The sequence below is a fragment of the Bombus fervidus genome, chromosome 4 (assembly GCF_041682495.2).
Source record: "Bombus fervidus isolate BK054 chromosome 4, iyBomFerv1, whole genome shotgun sequence".
NCBI lineage: Eukaryota > Metazoa > Arthropoda > Insecta > Hymenoptera > Apidae > Bombus > Bombus fervidus.
The window spans coordinates 15577647-15600248 of record NC_091520.1 but is presented as its reverse complement, the minus strand read 5'-3'; the positions used below and the strand labels follow the sequence as shown (position 1 = coordinate 15600248).

The window sequence follows — 22602 nt, the reverse complement described above, 5'->3', positions numbered from 1 at the left end:
ATTATTATGTTCACTAAACTAGTTGAATAAACTAATATAAAACAAAGAACATTGCGCGTCTATTATTTCCGTATAAAACGAAAGAAACACTCTGATCGATTCCATAGACAAAGATCACGGAAAGGCCATGTTTCTCAAAACGTGGGTTTTTAATTTACCTTAGAAACAAATTACTTTGGATAAATCAAAATTACTAAAGTAGATACGCGCATCTACTTACGTCTTACGAATCTCAGCGTTTCGAGGTAAATCTTCGCGAATTGTAATTCGTTGTGCGTTCGTCGCGTTTGCAAAATGTCGTTGTTCCGCGTTTCGTAGGACAGTGCATTGTTCGTCTCAACGTTTCAATCGCATTGTTCCCTTTGCGCTCTATGCAACAACAATCTCGAGCAATTTAGACAGCCGAACGATTTTCGAGCACGTTATACGGAAGGGGAGAAAACGGTATCGATTTTCTTTTCCACAAGTGCGCTGGATGAAAGGTGGTCGGAAACGAAGAACCGGGCGCAGCAAAACGTAACAATAAATGGACTTCCGGCGGTACGCGTGCGCCGCCGGAAGTGCGTTTAACTGCCGGTTACACGTATATCGTGAATCTATTACGTTCAAGGTTTACTCAGCCCGATATAACTGCTGATTGTACTCTGTGCTAATGGCGCGCACGAAGAAGTAAAAAGTATGCGAATATTCTGAATAATTCGACCTTCGAACGAATAATCCCGATTCGTTATTTTTAATTGTGAAATTAATAGACTGAGCTTCGCTGCTGTTTGCTGCTATTTTTATATTGGGTTGGCAACCAAGTAATTGCGGATTGCGGTCATTAGGTAGTCATTTTTTACCATTACATTTTCTTTGAGAAACATGGTATTTTGTAAGTAATTTTTTACCTAATGATAAAATGCGCTATCGCTTAGTTGCCAATCCAATATATCTGAATTTTAACCGCGCCAATTATGATAAAAAATAACGTAACGAAAGATTGACGTGTAACAGATGCGTAGCGTTATTTACTTGTTATAACATTCATAAAACCGGTATCACCGACACGTACGTTTACTCAAAGCTGTAATTAAGATCCACGAAGAATGTCAATCGGTAATTTACTTCTTACGCGCGTTTCTTTGCGAATCGTAGAACATAATGGAATTAATAAACACTAATACGGGAAATTATCTTATTACGTAGAAATTACAGGAATACGTGAAACGGGATAATTAGTTGGCTTCGCGTGATTTATCGAAACGCACTGTGAAACAAGCGCATCGGAAGGAAAAACACCTTACGAAGATTGATACGACGTTAATAAGTATCCATAAACATGTGTCTCTCCAATTATCGACTGTTCATTTCCATTCGAGTTACTATAATAAAATTCCCATCTGTTACTTCGCTTTGATTTACCGTATCAAAGTACGGATTTCTACGTGTCCGTGAGAAACCTGGAAGCGCACAGCTACAGTAACGTAAATTAGCGCGTGATGTGCGTAAATAAACAAAATAGTCGAAACATGGGACCGATATTAGCGTCGATATCGGGTATCCTCGACGTTCTATCAACGATACACGTATCATCGATCGTCCCCTACCTACGACAATGTTGAAAACCTTAAATATTGACAATAATATTGACGCTAATACTCGATCGCCTGAATACGCTTCTCTCTCTACGATTCGTATCGGACTGTCGCGAAAGTTCCTTTCGTTTTAAGACATTTTCTTCTATTTCTTTTCTCTATTACCTTCGTTATATTATAACAGATACTTGTTCTATTACTACGAAATGGATCATAATTTAATAAAACAATATAAAAGAGAAAATGTTGCGCATTTATCGTTTCCTTATAAAACGAAAGCAACTTTTGGCACAGTTTGGGTTGGCAACTAAGTGATTGCGGATTTTGTCATTAGGTGGTATTGACAAAATCAGCAATAACTTAGTTTACAAATTAATAACACGTGAAACAATCGATTACCTACGTGCCAGTGTTTTAATTATAAATATGAAAATATAAATTCGCATAAATATTCACGGTCTATCCTTAGCACAAGTATTTGTGTATCAAAAATATGCTTCGTCCTTCGTCTTTCCTCGTGGTACTGACAAAATCAGCAATCACTTAGTTTACAAATTAATAACACGTGAAACGATCGATTACCTGCGTGCTAGTTTTTTAATTAAAATATGAAAATACAAATTCGCATAAATATTCACGGTCTATCCTTAGCACAAGTATTTGTGTATTAAAAATGTGCTTCGTCCTTCGTCTTTCCTTGTAGTACTGACAAAATCAGCAATCACTTAGTTTACAAATTAATAACACGTGAAACAATCGACTACCTGCGTGCTAGTTTTTTAATTAAAATATGAAAATACAAATTCGCATAAATATTCACGGTCTATCCTTAGCACAAGTATTTGTGTATTAAAAATGTGCTTCGCCCTTCGTCTTTCCTCGTGGTACTGACAAAATCAGCAATAACTTAGTTTACAAATTAATAACACGTGAAACGATCGATTGCCTGCGTGCCAGTTTTTTAATTACAAATATGAAAATATAAATTCGCATAAATATTCACGGTCTATCCTTAGCACAAGTATTTGTGTATTAAAAATGTGCTTCGTCCTTCGTCTTTCCTTGTGGTACTGACAAAATCAACAATAACTTAGTTTACAAATTAATAACACGTGAAACAATCGATTGCCTGCGTGCCAGTTTTTTAATTACAAATGTGAAAATACAAATTCGCATAAATATTCACGGTCTATCCTTAGCACAAGTATTTGTGTATTAAAAATGTGCTTCGTCCTTCGTCTTTCCTTGTGGTACTGACGAAATCAGCAATCACTTAGTTTACAAATTAATAACACGTGAAACGATCGATTATCTGCGTGCTAGTTTTTTAATTACAAATATGAAAATACAAATTCGCATAAATATTCACGGTCTATCCTTAGCACAAGTATTTGTGTATTAAAAATGTGCTTCGCCCTTCGTCTTTCCTTGTTCCTCGACCAATCTTTTCGCACTCGCACTAATCTGGTATTCGTCAGACGCTAATAAACCGTGGTTTTCAAATAGAGGTCTTACACGCGAGTTAATCACAACAATTAACCGCTGTAGGTCAGACTGGTACGATCGTGCTACCTGCTTGTCCCGTGTAAGTATAATAAGCGACGCGTGGTGTAGTTGTAATGCCGACAAGCGAGACTCAAATCGTGTAATTTGGTAATGCCCCTTATTTCACACTCAGAAAGCCGATCCCTTGGAAGGTTTAGGTAAAAGCGGCCTGTTTCCCTCGTTCAACCTGAGCTCTTCACTTGCTGAGCCAAATATCGTAGCGTGTTTTCACGCACGCCGTGTTTCTCAAAGAAAATGTAATCTTCCAATTTGAGTACTCGCGTTATGTTGTTCTTTCTCTTTCTCTATTCTTTTGTTTGTTTTTATAAATTAAAAAGCTGCAGAGCAACATAATTCTCGCGGAGAATTTTTTCTTGGGGGATGAAAGAAGAGAGAAAAGCCGCAGCCTGTCTTAGAAACGCGTCTTTTTCTTTCGTAAACTAAACTCGCGTAAAGCGGTGTAATTCTCGCCGAAAGTTCCTTTCCTTTTGGCAAATAAAAAAGAACCACAATCTATTTATTAAAACTACCACGACGGGTGGAAAGGACTGGTTTTACAATTTTAGAAACGCGCCAATCCTCGTTTGGTCACAAGAATGTACTACGTAATTTCTTTTGTAAGAAAGCAACAGATCGATAAATACAAAAATATTCTATTATTAGGTTGTCCGAAATGTTTCTTTCGTTTTATAAGGAAATAATACACGCACAATGTCTTTCGTTTTATATCAGTTTATTGAATTATGCACGAACGTGATAATAGAAATAGAACGAAATGGATCGCACCTAATTCAATAAAATAATATAAAACAGAAATTGTTCTTCATCTGTTATCACCTTATGAAGTGAAAGAAACTTTTCCGACAACCTAATATTACGTGTTTCTTAACACTAGAACAATCATAGAGTCAAATTGATTGGTTTTTACAATTTTATTTTAAAATTCCTACTTCGTGTTACATTTTTTCCCGCAATGATGTAACGACTTTCGCAACGATAATTAAAAGAATAATATAACGAATTTCACTTTGTTTTTTATGTATTCAAACTCAAAATAATTTTGTATCGAGGCTACTTATACCAATATCGGTCAACATAACCGGCTCTACAATTTTATAAATGTGTCAACCCTCATTTAGGGATGCCAGACGGATCAATAATACCAAAAATCCACATAACAGGGAATTCCTTCTGTAAGAAAGTAATAAATCGATAAATATAAAAATATCGTAGTGTCGTGGACGAGGGACCTGGGGATGTCGCGTGAATTATAAACAAGCGGTTGCCGAGCATGTGCGTGGTGGGGCTAAGACAAAAGATACGAAGTTAAGACAAAAGACAAGGGCTTGCTAAGGGACAAAAACGAATTAACAGCAGTACGAGTCGAGATACTGTTGCCAGCGTTGTTAAGAGAGAGTTGAATCCGTGGTGACGAGAGTTGTCAATTAATTATCTAGTTGTCTCAATTATAATACGTTTCCTGTTTAATCGAGACATCTGTTTAATCCACTCGTTATAAATAAACTAATCACAATAGTTTACGATACTACAATATTCTATTATTACATATTTTTTAAAGACCAGCCATTTTCACTGGTTTTGATAGAAATAGCTTCGTCTTAACTATCGCTAGTTCTAGTCTTAAAGACCAGTCATTTTCATTGGCTTTTTATAGGAACAGCTTCGTCTTAACTGAACTCAACCGTCGGTAGTTGCGATTGTTAGAAACTTATGGCATTAAAGAAGACGCGTTTAAAGTAGCGTGTTAAAAATAGAAAAAAGAAGAAAACATGTTATTATATAGTGGAAGAAAAGAAAAAGAAACGCGTAAGAAATTGCGCGCGTACGACCGCGTTAATTTGCTCAGGCGATATTGCACGTGGCGAGATGAAAACATCGAAACGTTGGCTAGTCGAAGAGTAAGAGGATAATGCGCTGATGGAGGCGGACAATTATGCAAAAGTCCGTTACATCGTCGTCGGGAACGTAACCAGGGTTCAACGATGCCGTCGACGACGACAGGCCAACGTCGAACAATAATACGTTCTATTATACAACCAGCCGGTGTTATTAATAGTTGCGAGCGAAACGAGTTTAATGTCACGTGCCACTCGCATTAGCACGTGTGCGCCATTTTTACGCCGACGACGTAACCGAACGCGTAATCTCGTCGCGGCGTTAATGAACGACAATTACGTGTATTTTCGCCGACCGGCTGGGTATAAATAACCAGAAAGGAAAATCTAACTTTTTCCTTGCGCTCTTTCTTTTTCCTCTATCATCGACGTACGATGTTCGCGCGGATCGCGTTCGTCCTTTTAATTTCTTAATTCGACGATCTCTGAATCTTTCACGCAATCGACGATATCGATCGTTCCGTAATCGAATGAGAAACTCGTTGCAATAACGTCGATACGATAGAATCGGATCTCCTTTACTCGAATCAAACGTGAGAATTATTTAAACGAGCTATGCAACACGGCGTTAAGTAGCAGACTATCATTTACATACCTGATCGAAATGATCTCATTTTTATTTTTATTCGAAGTAGAATTTGCCTAGACATCGGCTGTGAAAATAAAGAAGATTACTTCGTTCGATAGAGCGAATGAAATAGATGGAAGATAAATTACTTGCTTGTTGGAAAATAAATCGACGCGTAATTATTTCGAAACGATAGTTACTCAAGTGGAACGATATATTTGGAAGAATCGAATATCCGATGATAGAGAAGCAGGTCGACGAATTAACGTAACTTTTAATCGCTTTGTTTGCTAATTATCGGCGTTCGATCGGCGCATAATTCTTCGTATAATACGCGACTCGGACGAATCGCCTCTGACAGGAGACAAAATTACGAATTAAAGAGACAAGTCGTGGCGAAGACTGTTCGAGCATTTAAAAAGAGACGGACGATCGACAGCGCGGTTTCAACGATCTACAAATTGTCATTCATAAGCGGGCACAGCCAACAACGATGTTCGCGCAGGTGGCAATCTCCTGCTCCTGATTGCCAATTAACGTTTAACGACTTTGCCTGCTATATATCCCCTGATCGCGCTTTTGCATTCGCACGATTAAGGGTCCAATACGAATGAAAAATGCCTCGTTTCGATCCTATCGAACGACTTTCGAGCCTACGTTTCTTTTGAACAAACGTATACAAGGTGCTATAATGTAACGTGTGAAAAATGCTCGTACGAACGCGTGTCCCGTCCGATCTTCTGTCAAAGTTACAGGCATTTTTGCGTCTCGATAATAGCCACCGTTTATTTATCTTCATAGAAGGTGCTCGGAACGTCTACTGTCCGTACGCGAGTTTGTAGTGAAAATTCTACTTGTGTACATCGAATGATAATACGAGAGTACACATTTCGAGAATCTTCTACAAAAAGTAAACAGTTGTGGCTTCATCGAGACACGAAAATGTCTATAAATTCCAAACAGGATCGAATAGAACGTACTTGGTGTTTGTACGACACACCCTGTATATTGGGTCCGCGATAGAATTTAAATACTACGGAACTTTGCTTACTGTTGCAAGGCTTTCGTGTATATATCGTGTGTGTTATATGAAACATTGAAATTTCGTATAAATATCGTTCTTCCATCGGTAAAGTCTGAAATTAATATGAAAATGTATATAATAGAAATTACAAGATATTTACTGCAAGCATATACTCGATAAAGAAGTTAGTATGGTGGATAGAAACGTTTTGAACGTTCAGTGGCTACGAAAAGTATTTGCACATATCCTACTATCCATTCGTGAAACATTATAATGCAGCGTTTTCTTATCGGGTTCTACCGTTTCATTTTATATCTACGTTTGATTATAGTATCAAGTTATTTTAGTCATCGTTATGGTATGAACGTTTCGAAAGTGCCACAAAATAATGGACCTAAGTAACTAATATATAAACGCGAATAACGTAGCCACTGTTTTGATAAGTGTAATTCCCAAAACCAACGTAATCGCGACGATCGAGTCTCGTAACGACGATAATAAAACTCCAAAGTGTCTCGTGTAACACGCATAAAACGTTCAAACAAGGTGTTTACGAGTGTCCGAATCTCGTAAACCTGTAGTCGATCAGAATATACGTGCACGTAGATGTAGCGAATTTTGTAATTAAATCTGTGCGTTTCAAGTTCTAGTCTGTTTCAAGATCAGCTCAAAGATGCTTCTTAAAAAATTACCATTATCGAAAATGGATTCTATAAAAGTTTGAAGAGCCTTGTTGCAACTGTTTCCCGTTTTCGAAACCATCGCTCTCGAACTCATCGATCCTACGATATTACACAATCGCGACATTATCCCTTTTTGCCTGCACTTGAGCGACCACGCGAACAACCGCGAAAGAAAGTTTTCAAAGTTGGAAAACTATAAACCGGTTTTGGAAAAAGTCCTGAAGGAGACTTGTCACGCGAAGCGCGAGTCTCCGGTATCGTTTTGCCAACAGCGGCATTAAAAGCGCGATGGCGATTCAGTAGCCACGACATCGGATTAGCAGTATCGTTTCGTTGGCGAACGGAAGTGGCAGGATGTTTCGCTGGCGCGGATGCAACGCGAGATGGTGTACTTACACGAGCGAGTAGTTGCCATTCGTTGAAGCAAAAATGGCCCGTGTTATCGCGACAAGCCAGGCCAAGAACAACTCCTCTGGTCCATGGCTTATCGTTATATTCAGCGTCTTTCTTTCACGCTGCAAACGCATTAGAGCATATCCAAGGAAGAGCAAAGAGTAAAGATGCACGGATGCGTGCACCAAGATAGTCTACCGTGTGTATCCACACATCACGTCAATTTATACTATCTTATAACGATTAATTATTATCCCTAGACTTCCGTGTATGCGATACATTACATTATGTAACGCGGAATTATCCTGCCCATTAATAATGCGTGTATACTTGGCGTTGGATATATTGCAGTATTACAGGATGTTTCCTGGTTTTACAGTCTTTCACATTGTTTTCTAAATGCCTTTGCTTACTTAATTTATCGAGAGTTAGTACAGTGAGTTTCAGCGCGTTTGAGATCCTTTAGATTTATTAGAGAAAACGGCTGATATCATGTAATAATAGCTAGCCAGAGGTTTCCTTTGTTTGAACCACTGGAAATGTGAATACACGTAACGACGTATGTATATATGATATAATTACATATTCGTGAAAGTGGAGATCATCTGAAACAACAAAATCTTATTGGAATCAGGAAGTCTTTTACATTTACGTTTTCGTTTTCTGATGATTGAAAAGAGGAATTTACACGTGTAACGAAAATAATGATCGTACAAAGAACGATATGTTTAATACGATAAATAAATATTTCAAATATTTATAAATAAGTAGACTAGAAATAGAAGACTGTGCTATCCTTCGTTGGAAATTAGTTTACGTTTATTTCTATATTTGGTATCAAGAAATATCCACGATTATACGTGACAAAGATACGTGTGACACTGAATGATTCATTCCTCGTTACATAGACAAATGCAGAACACATTGGAAAAACTTTCTGCTGCGAAAGACATTCTACGACTATCGATCTTGGTTATAAATTTTATTCAAATGAATCAGAAAAAACCTCGAAACGAATTCTTCCTAAATTATTCTTTTAGATTTATTCTACTCCGACTTACACAAGTACATACGTTGACTAGCAAAAAAAAAAAAAAAGAATTTCATTAGTCAGCGTGCACCGTTTGAATAAAGGCGCGTGTGCCAACTCGTTAGAACGCTTTGAATTCCATTTGCAGAGGATTCTCGTGTCCCAGATTCTATGAATCGCAAACGAATACTTTCATAGCATCTTAATCATATCCATTGGTTTTGAAACATTGTCCCAGTCAAAAAAAAACACGATAAACAATAGGAAATAAACGCGAGAAGCATAATAAATGTGGCATAATTTCAGAATGGAAGTCGTCCAAGTTTTTATAACCTCAAACGCAAAGACGTGACCGGACATTATTTCTCGCAGTAATAACGCTTGAACAAATTTTAATTACTTTCAACGACAAGCATGAAACGTACGAGTATTCTATTAATCTGATGTAAAAGAGAAACGCTGTAATAACACAATATCCTTATCAACATATCTAAACATCGTGAAATTATATGCAAACATACCTTTCATGTTTCCAGCCAATCTATTCGTAACAGAAATTACCTGACATCGATTTCACCAGCCAGTAAAATACTCGATAACATTACAAAACACTGGCACAAACGCACGACATTTACACTGTCATAAAACACTGTCATAGAAAGAAACGCTTCAAAATTTTTTTACATAACGATGAATTTTAAACCGTGACGAAAAAAAGAATCATTTCTATCTCAGTTTCGCGTTACCGCTCCATTCAACAGAATCCACATTATACACTAAGGTGTATTACTAACGAACTTTCAAAAAGATTCGTGTATCCCACATAATATATTCGAAAAAAAGTTTCTGTAACTGTTCGAACAGTTTTGCGAACCACCGTGTCTAAACTTACTGCGCGTGCGTGGGCGCATGCGTGCCAAGATTTGAGCGCGCGATGCAGGGCGCATGCGCATGAACCTGCAATGCCGAGCGAAACAAGGAAGAAGAACGGCGAGAGAAAGACGCCGTTAAAGAGAGAAACAAAGCGAAAGGGAAGAGCAATGACACACACGGTTACATGCACGCGCTCACCAACGGCACACACCGAGGTGACGTAAGCGCTGATTACGCGACGCTGCAACGAGCACACGCCGAGGCTGCAACTCGCGTTGCATGTATAACGTTCGTAGAATGCGGCAATGCATCCCCCCCTCTTCAACCCGACCGTAACCTCGCTAGAACCTCGTCTCTCCCCCTGCCCAACCGAGATACCCCTCCCCTAACCTCTCCCACGTCCACTGCTACCGTTCGGCGACGTGTGTTGGTGCACGTGCGAACAAATATCACGTGACTGTGTATGAAGGACGAGGCCTTCAAGTACGTACGTACCGTACGTATGAGCACGAGCAACGCGCGTTACTGGAGATCATCAGCTGACAACAGGAGCCAAGAGAAACAGGAATCGTGCTTCTTAGCTCCATGTTGAGAAAAGAGAGAGGGATGCAGAAGAGCAAATGATTATTGTAAGATATTTAAAAATTATGAATCTATGTTTGGTTAAATCACGTAATTGGCTTTTGTAAACGATGCTAAAGGTGGCTACTGGGCTCATCCATGTAAAATCCGATCGCTGATAAAGATGTAAGTTAAGAAAATAAAAATAAGAGATAAGCAGAACAGGAACAGTCGGAAATTGGAGGAAATAGTTCTAAGAAGAAGCGAAGAAGGAAAGAGGAAGAAGAAGAGAACAATAGGGCCCAAGAAAGGAATAAAGTTTGACACACGCCTGTAATTTCGTACTTGGTCATTGATAAACGTCGAAAATGTGCGTGCGCTAAAAGAAAATTACAGGGAAGGAGGGGATCGGAGGGACTCGGCTGCTTATTATTCTGAACAGAATACAAAGAGGGGAACAAAACATACTCGCGTAAACGTACCTCACCGAGATATTAAAGATAGAACGGGAACCGAAACACTGTGATTAAGACGTCCGACAACCGCGACGTAATTTGTATTAACACCTTGCACGCTTCTTTCGGACAACCTGTGAACATTCTATAACAGCGACGAACGTTTCTTGTTTATATATATGTTAATACGTTCCAAATTGTTTTATCGTCTTTGATACCATTTCTAGTAAAATTTTATTGCTCTATCATTTTGCATATTTTCTTAGTAAATAAGTTGTCTTTTTCTAAATAAATAACTCGTGTATGGTTCATCCTTTTTGTTAAAAATTCCCATACATTTTTATCGTATTGTTAATTTGCATACTTTCTACAAATAATCTGTAAACGATACGTATCAGTAAGAAACACATCATTCATTTGTACATTCGCATTTATATTTGTTTCTCTAAACTGTGTAATTCTTTTTTAATAAAATATCTCGCGCATGTATATTACACTGTTGTCTGACATATTTTCACATGTTACATTTCCATTACATTTCCATGTTAGTTATCGTAAAATATTATTGGGGAACAGTATAGCGTGACTATTGTCACTCGAACGAAATGCTTTCGTTTCTCTTCCGGATACGAATTACTCCACTTTTATCCAGGTGGTTGATCCTTTTATTCTGGCTACACCTCGCGGCATTTCCCACGATCACGGACAAGTCCGATTTAACGCCGACAGCAAACACTGGTTTCCTGCGGCTGATTCGACTTCCTGCAATGGCGTGCGCATCTTTCACGTACGAGGAACAATTTCAAACGGACGGAAAAAATGGCAGCTCGACAGCTGCCGCCTTGACCTTACTCAATGGCTATCTGGCAACATAAAGAAACCGTATTGCCACTTTCATTTCTGGACTACCTCCGCGTTTCGTAATGATATTCTGATCCCTTTTTTCCCATGAATTGTCGATGATTGCATCAGTGAAATTCCGTGCAACATTTACTTTTACGACTGTGCTTTATTGGTTGTTTATGTTTGCGTGTAACGACCGAAGATTTGTAAATTATAAATCTTGTCGTAACAGAATAATGCTTGATATATATTTAACAATAATACAATGGCATAATATTAAAATTGAAATTTAATTAATCGTAAAATTCGTATGTAAAAATTCGAATCTCCTCGTCTCAAACTTTGATATTCTATATTTTATTTCCTATGAAATAAAATTTTGCCACATTCTATATATTCCTTTGAAATAAAGCTTTGTTTCCGTTTATACAGTAATTAACCGACAATCAAGTTCCATTGTACCGCTAAAGATAAAAAAAAAAGTATAGAATCTATTTCCATCACGGGTTTATTACAAAGATAAACGAAAAGCTGTCTGGCATGTGACGATTTAATAATAGAAGCTGATAAATGCTGAAAACTAAAAATGATTAATCTAAATGACCGGGAACTGTCATAAGGGTGGACATTTGAAACAATGCACGTGTGAACGAATGGGAATATCTCACAATTCGACAAATTATTAACAGCGTATTACTAAGTTATCGTTAATTTGACGCTGCTGGACCACCCATTTAATTGATCAACGTTTCCACGCGATATTTATTTTATTTCAAACGAGTTAAAAACGCGTGGAAAGGCAATATTTACCGCACATGCATGTGACGTGTAAAAATGTTTAATTAAGTTAAAAGTTCATCGACTAATTAATTACCAGCGGGTAGATTAATTAAATTCTTTAGATATTTACATACATATTAATTAACTTTAATTATAATTTCATTCAAAATTAATAAATCAACATTAATTTTATAAATAATTAAATAAATTCTTTCTTCTCCATTTCATCGATACTATGAAACGCCAAGGACAATTATCTTAAAGCATCGCGTCGCGTCGTGAGAACAGATCTTAAGAAAGCCTGCACGATGACACGCGTATCTGCATATTAATAACACCGTTTGGTATCTGGAAATAGCATGATGGTAATAATCATGACGATTCTTACACCGATACAGAAGGAAACAAAAGAGATTTGAAATACAAGCGGCAGCGTAAAAAAAAAAAAAGGGAAGTAATAAGCTACTATAGTATCGAGCGAACAAAGTACTGTTGTACAATGATGGTCTTATGGTCAAGGTTTTAAGCCTTTAAACGTGACTTATGCAACGCATCCGGGCATAAGTCCTCCGCGCTGCAATTTATATTTCCGAAGTTACGTCGAATTATACAGTATATACACGATTGTAGCATTGAAAGATACTACAATGCGGGAGAAGAATGTACCGACTTCCGTCCCTTTCAGTTCAAGGGAAATGGGAAAAGGAAGTTGCACTGGTGTTGAATAAATTAATGAATAAAGAGGAAACAGAAAATTCATGCTGCAGAATTGCAATAGAGTTATTTTCTAGCACGTGTACTTAGAGATACGTATCTTATATCTTGCCAAAGAGCAAACAAGACAGCAGAAAGCAATTCTAATACTAATATTAGTCTGAAAACAAGAAAACTTCGTGATCTATATAATACTTCCCATCAAATCAACCAAACTTCCCTTAATCAAACCGACCCGACCAAAATTTTGTCCGCACGCAACCCAACATCCAGCAATCTGCACTTAAAAAACTGCGAAACTTCGTCACACTCGCCTCTAACCTAACCTAATTCGTTACCCCAATCAAATCATCCGCTGCAACTCGGAGCGACGAAAAACCAATTCTCTGACTTGAGAATCTCGGAACTGCGTCGATTTCTCAAAGATTCGCGAGAAAAAGACTTGGCCTGTGATGTACGGTCAATCAGGTCCGCGCGAGAAGGTCCTTAGCCTTAGGAACACGGTCGTGGCTGGCGGTTGGTAAAGGCCATCGTACATACATACATACATATATATATATTAATATATATTATATATATATATATATACCATAGACACGAGGTGGCAAGAGGTTAGAAAGAGAAAATGGAAATAAACGGCCCGAGGAGGGAACAGAGAAAAGAGAGACAGAGCTACGTGCACGCAGGAAAGAACGATGGAAAGAAAGAAAGAAAGAAAGAAAGAAATGGAAGTCCGTGCAGCACAGAAACGGCGTGTCGGTGGCTGCGGCGGCAACCGCGGCCGCCTAAGCGAAGTTAGGTTTCAGTGCACAACACAAAGGGAAGGGACACGGGAAGAGGTACGAGGGTGGAGGAGGGGGGCGGTTAGGGGCGCCATTCGAGGGAGGGCTGTTGAACTTTCAGGGTCACTCCCGCGGGCCCCCGCTAGTTGGACCGACAGAGAAAGAGAAAGGACGCGAGAGAAAGGAAGAGAGTACGGTACCTGGCAGAGAAAGCGAGAGAAACCGAGTGAGACGGATAGGACGAAAGAGAAAGATGGATGGACGGAGGTCGAGTTAGAGGTGAGGAGAGGTGTATAGCGGTAGAACGATACTACGAGGAAGGACGCGAGGGGAGGTTGAGCCGCCCCAACACGAAAACTCACTCCTAAACCGTCCCTAACGACGCGCCCTCTGGGCCGCGATTCGACGACTGATCGTCCGGCCAATTCGTCTCCCTGGGCCTCTATTGCTCTCCTCTCTGGGACAGATAGAGTCCCGGGCCACAGGCGTGTATACAAGACGGAGGCCCCGATATAGTGCACGAAAGCATACGGAACCAGTTTTCGGCCGAGAAAGGACCGTTCCTCCTGGGCTCGCCAGCCCTGACGTGCAACGCACACGCGCACATGGTCACCCGGCTACGTCTCTTCGCCATGGCGAAGGAGAGGAAGAGACAGGCAACGAGGAAGAGAAAGAGAGAAGAGGCGGTTCACAACGATCCGTGGAAGCTAGTGAACTCTCAGGGACGTTCCGTGGCTTTGCCACGACGCGCGAAAGACCCATACCATTTTCGACTTCTCTTCGTGAAATTTTTTCTTTTTTTTTCTTTTTATATTTCTATGTTGCGGTTCTATCGTATACAGCGTCGACATCTATTATTATTTATTAGCGACAAATTTGATTCGGTATCCTTCGATTAGATTTCCTGACAGAGACGAAACTGTTTCGGATAGCTCAGGAAATATTTTCGTTTCGCGTTGTGATTTTACGGCGATGCTTCGTTGCCACCCCTGTCGCTTCCAAACGCCGGATCCCTGCGCTGCTTTGAACGAACGTTCATCCTCTCTCTCTGTCCCTTTCTCGGCCGTTTTGGTACGGTTATATGAAGGGGAAAGGGTGGAAGGTGGGGATCGCGACGAGCTTGCGCCGATGGCTGCTGCACGCCGCTTACTCCTCCGTTTCACCGGAACCGGAGTAAACCGAGATGTCCATCTGTGTGTCTAATTGAAATCTGAACGGTCAGCGTTGCGGGTTGACAAGCGCAGCCTGCGCCGTCGGTAAAAATAGCTCGCACGAATTGTGGATTTTAATCTCTCCAAAGACTAGGCTGATACGCGGCTGACAAGTGCTTCTGGCACGTTCCCTTTTAGTGCATGCTGTAACTAACGGTTGATAAGATAGATGCTACTTTTGGTCAATGACTCGATAGATGAGAGAATTACGATGGAAACGGTATAGAAGGAAACTATACAGTAGCGTTTCGGTATCAGTGTTCTTGAATGAGTGATTTCTATGTGAAAGGTTTATCAAGTTTATACAAGTTGGAGGTTAATAATAGATTTTGTAACTTACACGATGGATACGTCTAATGTAGAATGATAACTCAACGATACTGATATAACCACGTGGTTCGAGTTCCAGCTTTACGCAGATATTTTTATCGACTTCCTGTTGTAACAATAGAATCTTTTATAAAGGAATCGATTCCGTATTCACGCTATACCAACATAAATTAAGAAGCCATCCTAAAATACCAAATAACTTTTAATTCGTTATCTGGTCATAAGACATGTTTTATGCGTTACAAAATAACAGTTGTAAGAACGTTTGTGACTCCACTTCAAAATTTCATAGAAATAACCAGATTTTATTCGAATTTACCTACAAGGAGCTACTATATAATTAGATAATTGTAGGAACTGAATAATTATACTTTTTTCTGAAATTTGATTGATACAAGCAGAACTAGTTTCAATATATTTATCTACGGGAGGATACAAATCGACTGCACAATTTTCCTTAAATTTCATAAAAATGACTAGAAGCAATTTCAATAAATTTATCCACAGGAAGAGACGAGAGGATATAAGTTTCCTCCGATCCTATCTCATCTTTTTCCCGGTTCCAGTCAGTCGCTAGGAGTATAGACCGTGGCTAGACGCTACGAAGAAGGAGGATCGGAATATAAGTAAAAAAGAAGACGCACAAACAAGAGACGCATCCGAGCTGACAAGGTGTGCACCGCCTTGATCAAGCAGGATGGCAGGCCAGGAAACTAACTGTAGTTGGTGACTAACTTCGAACAGGATTCCACGAACATGCCGGAAATCGTTAACTCCAATAACTTTAAGCGTACATATGGAAACATTTGATTAGGACAAAACGTTCGATGATTCGAGTTTTATGAGCGACGCTCCGACGATGAAATATTTTAAGATACATTTTTATGCCTGTTAAATGAAACAACGGTAAATGAATTTTCCAAACGTAGACATACGTAACCTTGCTATCCTCGACCGTAACAACGTAATAATAAAAATCCAAACGTCAGATTTCTCGCTAATAACGCGGCATCAAGTTTAGAGGAAACGACTGAAAAATTTATATTTTCCTAATCGTAACACAATTCTCTACAACTTCGCGTGTCAAACGTGATAAAACACGTGATTTCAGGTGTTTCCACCAGTGAATTACAATAATTACACAATACATGATAGAATTTACGATGTAAAATTAAACAATAACGACGCCTAATAATACATCCAACTTCTCCGAACTGTTCCGTTTGACAAAAAACGTATGACGAGGTATCGCTAATCGCTAACGACAAGATTAAACGCGACCGCCGAATTTTTTACCATTCCGTTAAATTATTTATCGTCTAGGCAATCTATTGCCGCGTAGCATCGGCTGTTCAGCTTCTTACTCAGCAGCTCCTTGTTCGTCGCATTTAGATTCCAGCGATGCTTCCTACTATAAGAAACTGAAACGAAAACGGCCGGAAGACGGTGGTGTGGAGTGTATACAAGAGGAACCTAAGTTCAACGACCCGCTCTCTAGTACCTGTATCATCAGGCTGGCTCCTCTCCGACAGAGAGACGCGTACATGTGCCTAACTGTGCGTACGAACACAAGATACTGCCATCTCTTTCTGTACGCGCCACGGGCACGTACTCCACTATGCGCTGGAAAACTAGTTTCGCGTGCAAATTACTCCCCTGGAATTGTCGCGAGGTGTTTGCCTTGCAAAACGACCAAATCGTATCTCTGTCCCTTGAACGAGCAAACTGTTTTATGTATATAAATCCTTTTTATTTTTTATATATTATGGCTCTACGTGTTGGATGGGCATGCGGTTACTAATAGTCAAGTAACCGTATGCTACTGTGTGAAGTTGGTAAGCATAGTTAAATGTAATTGTTATATATCGTTGTATTATTAATTGCTACTTTATCTACGCTAGTTTATATTTCAATACTGTTTATGAAAGGTAATGTAATTTTGCTTATGTCGATGTAATGATCGAATTAGTGTACGTAAGTGTTTACGCTAATGTGAAGAAATAATAAGACGCGGTTGGAGGATAGGAAACGCGTTGTAATAATTATGACATTTTTAAATCGAAGCTACAAGGTAATAGCAACAAAATATGAATGACACAAATAGAAAATATATAATACAAATATTGACTGTTCAGATTAGCGTCCGTGTAATATACCCATTTGGTATAACTCGTAATCTCGAGATTAAAACACTAAGATTCTATCAGAACTTACTAAAAAATGTACTAATATATCACGCGTATTAATAAATCGATTAATTTTAATTACTCCTCCGACAGCCAGTCGTCGTTTATCGACGTAATTGCTTGATGCAACGTAATAACGGTGTAATCAGGTTATCAACAGTCCGATTATACGCACTAGCGGTTCTACTGGGAATTAACACCGGGGTTATGGTTCGTATGTTGCAAGTATCTTATCTTAGATCCAGGTTTAATCACCTGCGTGGCAACAATTTTAACACTTCTTCTCTGGAAAATGAGCGCGAGTAAAACCTTGCATTGGCAAGCATATCGCGTTCATAAACCATTTGGTCGTTGTAACGATAATTAATTCCTTATTTTTGCTTGCCTGTTGTTCCACTCACATCAATCACCGTAATAGGTTATTAGCGACTCGGTTGAAATCATAAATTGAATTTTATGCAAGAATCGATATATAGATGCTAAATGATGCTATTAGTATAAATCTAGATGTGCATCTATTTAAATCGTACGATGCTGCACTTCGCTCTGTACTTAATTTTAATTTCCCTTCTCTACAACGGAAAAAGTCTTAATAAAGGAGGAGCAATTTTAATTAATTTAATTAATGTGCATTTTAAAGCTACTTGTTTCCTAGATACAGTTAGTTTACATTATGCAGCGAATTATACGAGGGATTGGCAAATTATAAAATCTACGCTCTATACGCTAATTCCCTACGCTAGCGTTGATTATCTCGCAACTGTAATAGCGTATATCTGCAGCATTGTAAGAAATTTACGGGTAATGCTCCAATGCAATGAAATCATTAATACTCCACTAACAAATCAATATATGCCCGATTATAAATTTCATCGTTTAATTATTTTCTATATCATACACCGAGATATACAAAATATCGTTGACGTTTGAAAGAATGATTTCACGTCATGTTTTTTATTCTCTGATATCATTTAAAGTATATTCGCAACACTGTATACTGTACCATATTACGTAATAAAAATGATACAATATAAAAATATAGTACAGTATCAGAATATTGTAAACATAGCTTAAATAGTATTGAAGAGTGAAACGTAATTAAAGATTATTTAAGACGTCAATAATTTCTATACGTCAACGAATTTTACGCTTTAACGCATAATATTAAAATAATGAAATGGCTAAGTTTAGATAGTAGACTGTATGTTTAAAGCGATCCCTTCAAACTGTACTTGTACAGATCCCATTTGCATTCTACAATAATCAGAAACATCGAAATCATTTCAGTCCACTAGATTCTTGTTAGACACCCTATATAGCGAGCCAGCATTTTCCTTCAAAATTATCAAAAGGTATCGTTTACAGTTTTACACACACTAATGTAATATAATAAGTCACTTTTGTAATAGCGGTTAAAGTGTTCTTCAGGAAAAAGATAAAATTTTGCTTACCAACCGGACCCATCACGGTGATGTGACGCGTCGCGTTAATTAAATTCCACAGTACCTTTTTTTTTCTGGCGTGAATACATAAGTGACTCATTGATCGTCGGATCTTTCATCGAACTCGGCCCGGGAAGCAGGGGGCACTGATCTTCAACTCGTTCAACAACACTGTGGCACTGCCTGAATGCCATGGTCAGTGACCGTGAGATCAAGAATTTAAATTCTACGCTGACTCGCCTACTCTTTCTTTTGTATCTTATTGTCCAGAATTTCTTGGCCATAGCGGCGCTACAAAAAGAACAAACACTTCAATCTCTTGCAAGCATCGTTTCGACGCTGAAAATGCATTTTTTAAAGGCGTCAGTCTACTTTTTCGCAAAAAGTTGATGGTACCTGTCGCTCAAAAAAATTAAATACATTGTCATCCCTCGTTTTTGGAATTCTTTTTTATCTGGCAATACCTTAAGCTCTTAAACTCCCGGAAGAAATTTTAATAAAAAATTTTCTCTTTTTAACATCGCGTTTTAAACCTTACAAACAGAATTCAACGACAAAATAAATTTAACATTTAGAACGATGTTACTTTCGTCTTGACCAAACTTTCAAACCTGTTATTTTCTTTCGCATAATGTAATAATAACTTAGAAATAATATCTTTGTTAAGAAACGTTAAATATAGCGTGTAAAAAGATCTGAATATAGCTAAAGCACGTGATCTTGAAGCCAACGTTACAACATTTATCTTAAAACGATCTAGTGACTTCTAGGAACAAAACCTCTTTCACAATAAACTCAGAATTCTAAAATATTCATTATAGTAGACATTCTTTCCAAGCACGACATTTCCGTAGACAAGTATATCTTTGAAAACCATTCACGCTTCTCATAAACCGTATCCTATAAACTTGCCTGTTCCGTGTTCCAATTAAACCGTGGTTTCTGAGTCACGTTACCATAATAATGCAACAAATCCGAGCTCACTGTCGCTAGTTCCTTTTGCATGGTGCGTTTCTATGCCTAACCGTGCCTTTGGAGACACTACTTTTAATCCTGAGAAGACACGTTCTACTTCCCCTGTTTCCTGCGTCGCGTTTACCACTTTTCAAGCATTTTTCATCCATCCGGTGTACACGCGGATAGCAACACCGCCCTTCTGTTCGTTACACATTTCTCTTTCTCTCTCTCTCTATCTCTGTATGTAAAATAGTACGGACTTTACGCACACAATGCACGTGTATACGCGTTTTGTTCGGTGTTAGTCGCGGTGACTTGCTCTGCTTTGAAACTCGACACCTCTTTCGCTAAACACCAGGGACGGACGTACGTGGGCAACGTAAACACAAGAGAGACGTATGCAGACAAATGAACGCGATATACATGCAGATATGCGTATCAACACTAGAGGGACAAAACGTTCGTCCGCGAATAGAACCGGTGTCGCCGCTTGGAAATATTTGACAATGCTTTCTTCATAAATTGCACTCCAAATGGACTTTTTATATTCGTTTTTAAATTTATTGTTTTCCACGATAATAATCTTTATTAGCGGCGAAGTTTTACGAATTTCAAGTGGGTATTGCATAACCTCGCATTTCGCATGTAAATTGCACTGCGAATGAATATTCCTAATGCTTTTTAGGTCTTCTTTAAACAAATATAGTTCCTTTTAGCGGCAGAATTTCAAGTGTTTTGAAAATTCGTTTTAACTGAATGTTACATAATTTGGTATTTTATCGTCTATTCCTATTTTCTCACTGAGCATAATTCTTTTTTTAAACGATACAGTTCCACGAGTTTGGAAATTGTTTCGAGCTTCAAACGAACGTTACATAATCTCATAATTTGGACGTAATCCGCGTTTCATGTTCATTCCACTCTTTAGGTCTTTCCTATAAAGACAGATTTTTAACCGTAAAGTTTCCAGAGTGTAGTTTATTTTAAGTGGATGTTGCATAACCCAATACTTTGAAAATGACTAATCCGTTATGGATAATTTCTGCACGATAACAGTTATAGAACTTGTTTGTTGAGAAATAATAAAACGAATGTTTGTTTTAATGTTTGGTTTTACATAACCTCTCGTCTTGCAATATGACAACCAGTTGTGAACAATTCTTTTACTTTTCATATAATGGATATTACGAAATTTGTTTTATGAAAATTATTGCTTTCAGTGAGCACGTGTTACACCACCATCGAGAATATTTATATTTATAATAACCGAAGACAATTTAATAGATAATAGAAAAAACTGCCATCTTATAAAATACAACTTTGATTTTTCTTTATAGAAAATTATAACAAGAAAAGTTCAGCAAACAAGATACATACCTTTAGAAACTTCTTCTTCAAAAAGATATTAAAAATTACTATCTTTCCAGATCACTGATTTTGTAAAAGAAATTCGACCAACCGTGCAATACTTTATCTCAAAGCATAAAACATTAATCTGCAGCGAACACGAACAGATGTACGTACGTAACATCAACAAAGAAGCATAGAACAAGATTCGAGACGAGATTTAACGGACGAGAAAAATTTGCAGCGAAAAAAGAAACCAGTTCGAGATAAAATCCGATCGAGGTCAAAAAAGCGGTTGAAACGCACTCTTACGAAAATTAATCTCGGGATTTTATGTACGTTAGGCTCGGTCGTGGCCACGATTGGGAAGCACCTGGAACAATTTTAAGGGCGCGGTAATAACCGTAAATGCTCGCTGCTCCGAGTCGTAAACGCGGGTAATTCAAACGCGATGGAAAGAGTGTCATGCAATTGCGACGTAAAGTTCATCGCATTCCGCTTCCCCCGCTGATATTATCAAGCGGATTGAATTGTTCCTTGCAACAGATTTATCAAGTACAGAAAAGATAACTACAAAGAGGATGGTAAATAAAATGAAGAATATGAATCATATGATTTATACATTTTGCAATTTAGATGCATCCGATTGGAGATAATCTGGTTTGACATTTTCATATTATTTTACGTAGATATATTTTATGTTTGTAAATATAATACACAAGTTAGATACGCTATATATATATATATATATATATGTATGTATGTATGTATAAAAAATTTTTTTATAGTCATTTGTAGATTATTTAAAATGTTAATAAGATAAGTTTCGAAGTAGTTCGACCCAGACTTTAATATTTTTACTTTACATTGTAATTCATATCTTAAATGTTTATAAATATAATAATCAAGTTAGGCGTGTTAAATATGAATAACTAAAAAATTGATTTTTTCTAATTTGTTCAAGACATTAGTAAGTGATCTTTGGAATAATTTCGAACGATCGAACCTTTGATTCAACAGAGTACCGTATCTTCGGTCTAAATACTGTTAAATATGTAAACAGCAATTCTGCCGTATACCTAGCAATTACTGAAACCCACAAATAACATCTAATACCGATTACAAACAGTCTTCGTACTAATCGTGATTCTAAAGTGGTAATTATACCGAAATATTCCGATTCTGATATTTCTCAAACAACCATTGTAACTTCAAAAATTAAATGTACAATACAATGTACCATCGTTTAATTGCATAAAGATTGCTTTCCTTATAACGATACCAAGATAACCTCAATTTTTTTGCTCTTAAGGAAATCCGAGAAAACAAACGAAAGCTCACAACAAAGGCAAAGCTAATTACATCCTATTATCGTAATCGAATAA

The 22602-nt window shown here is 38.0% G+C and overlaps 1 protein-coding gene across 7 annotated transcripts in view; it reads right to left on the bottom strand.

The window, feature by feature from the left end:
• Utx (Utx histone demethylase) overlaps window positions 1–22602 on the bottom strand; it is a 148679-nt gene that overhangs the window by 95375 nt on the left and 30702 nt on the right. The window contains exon 1 of one of the 7 annotated variants that reach the window (XM_072002298.1): window positions 9258–9579. The exons of the other annotated variants lie outside the window; for them this stretch is intronic. The gene's annotated coding sequence lies outside the window, so the exon portion shown is untranslated. Of the gene's footprint in view, window positions 1–9257; window positions 9580–22602 lie in introns of those variants that run through there. 7 annotated transcript variants of the gene reach the window in all.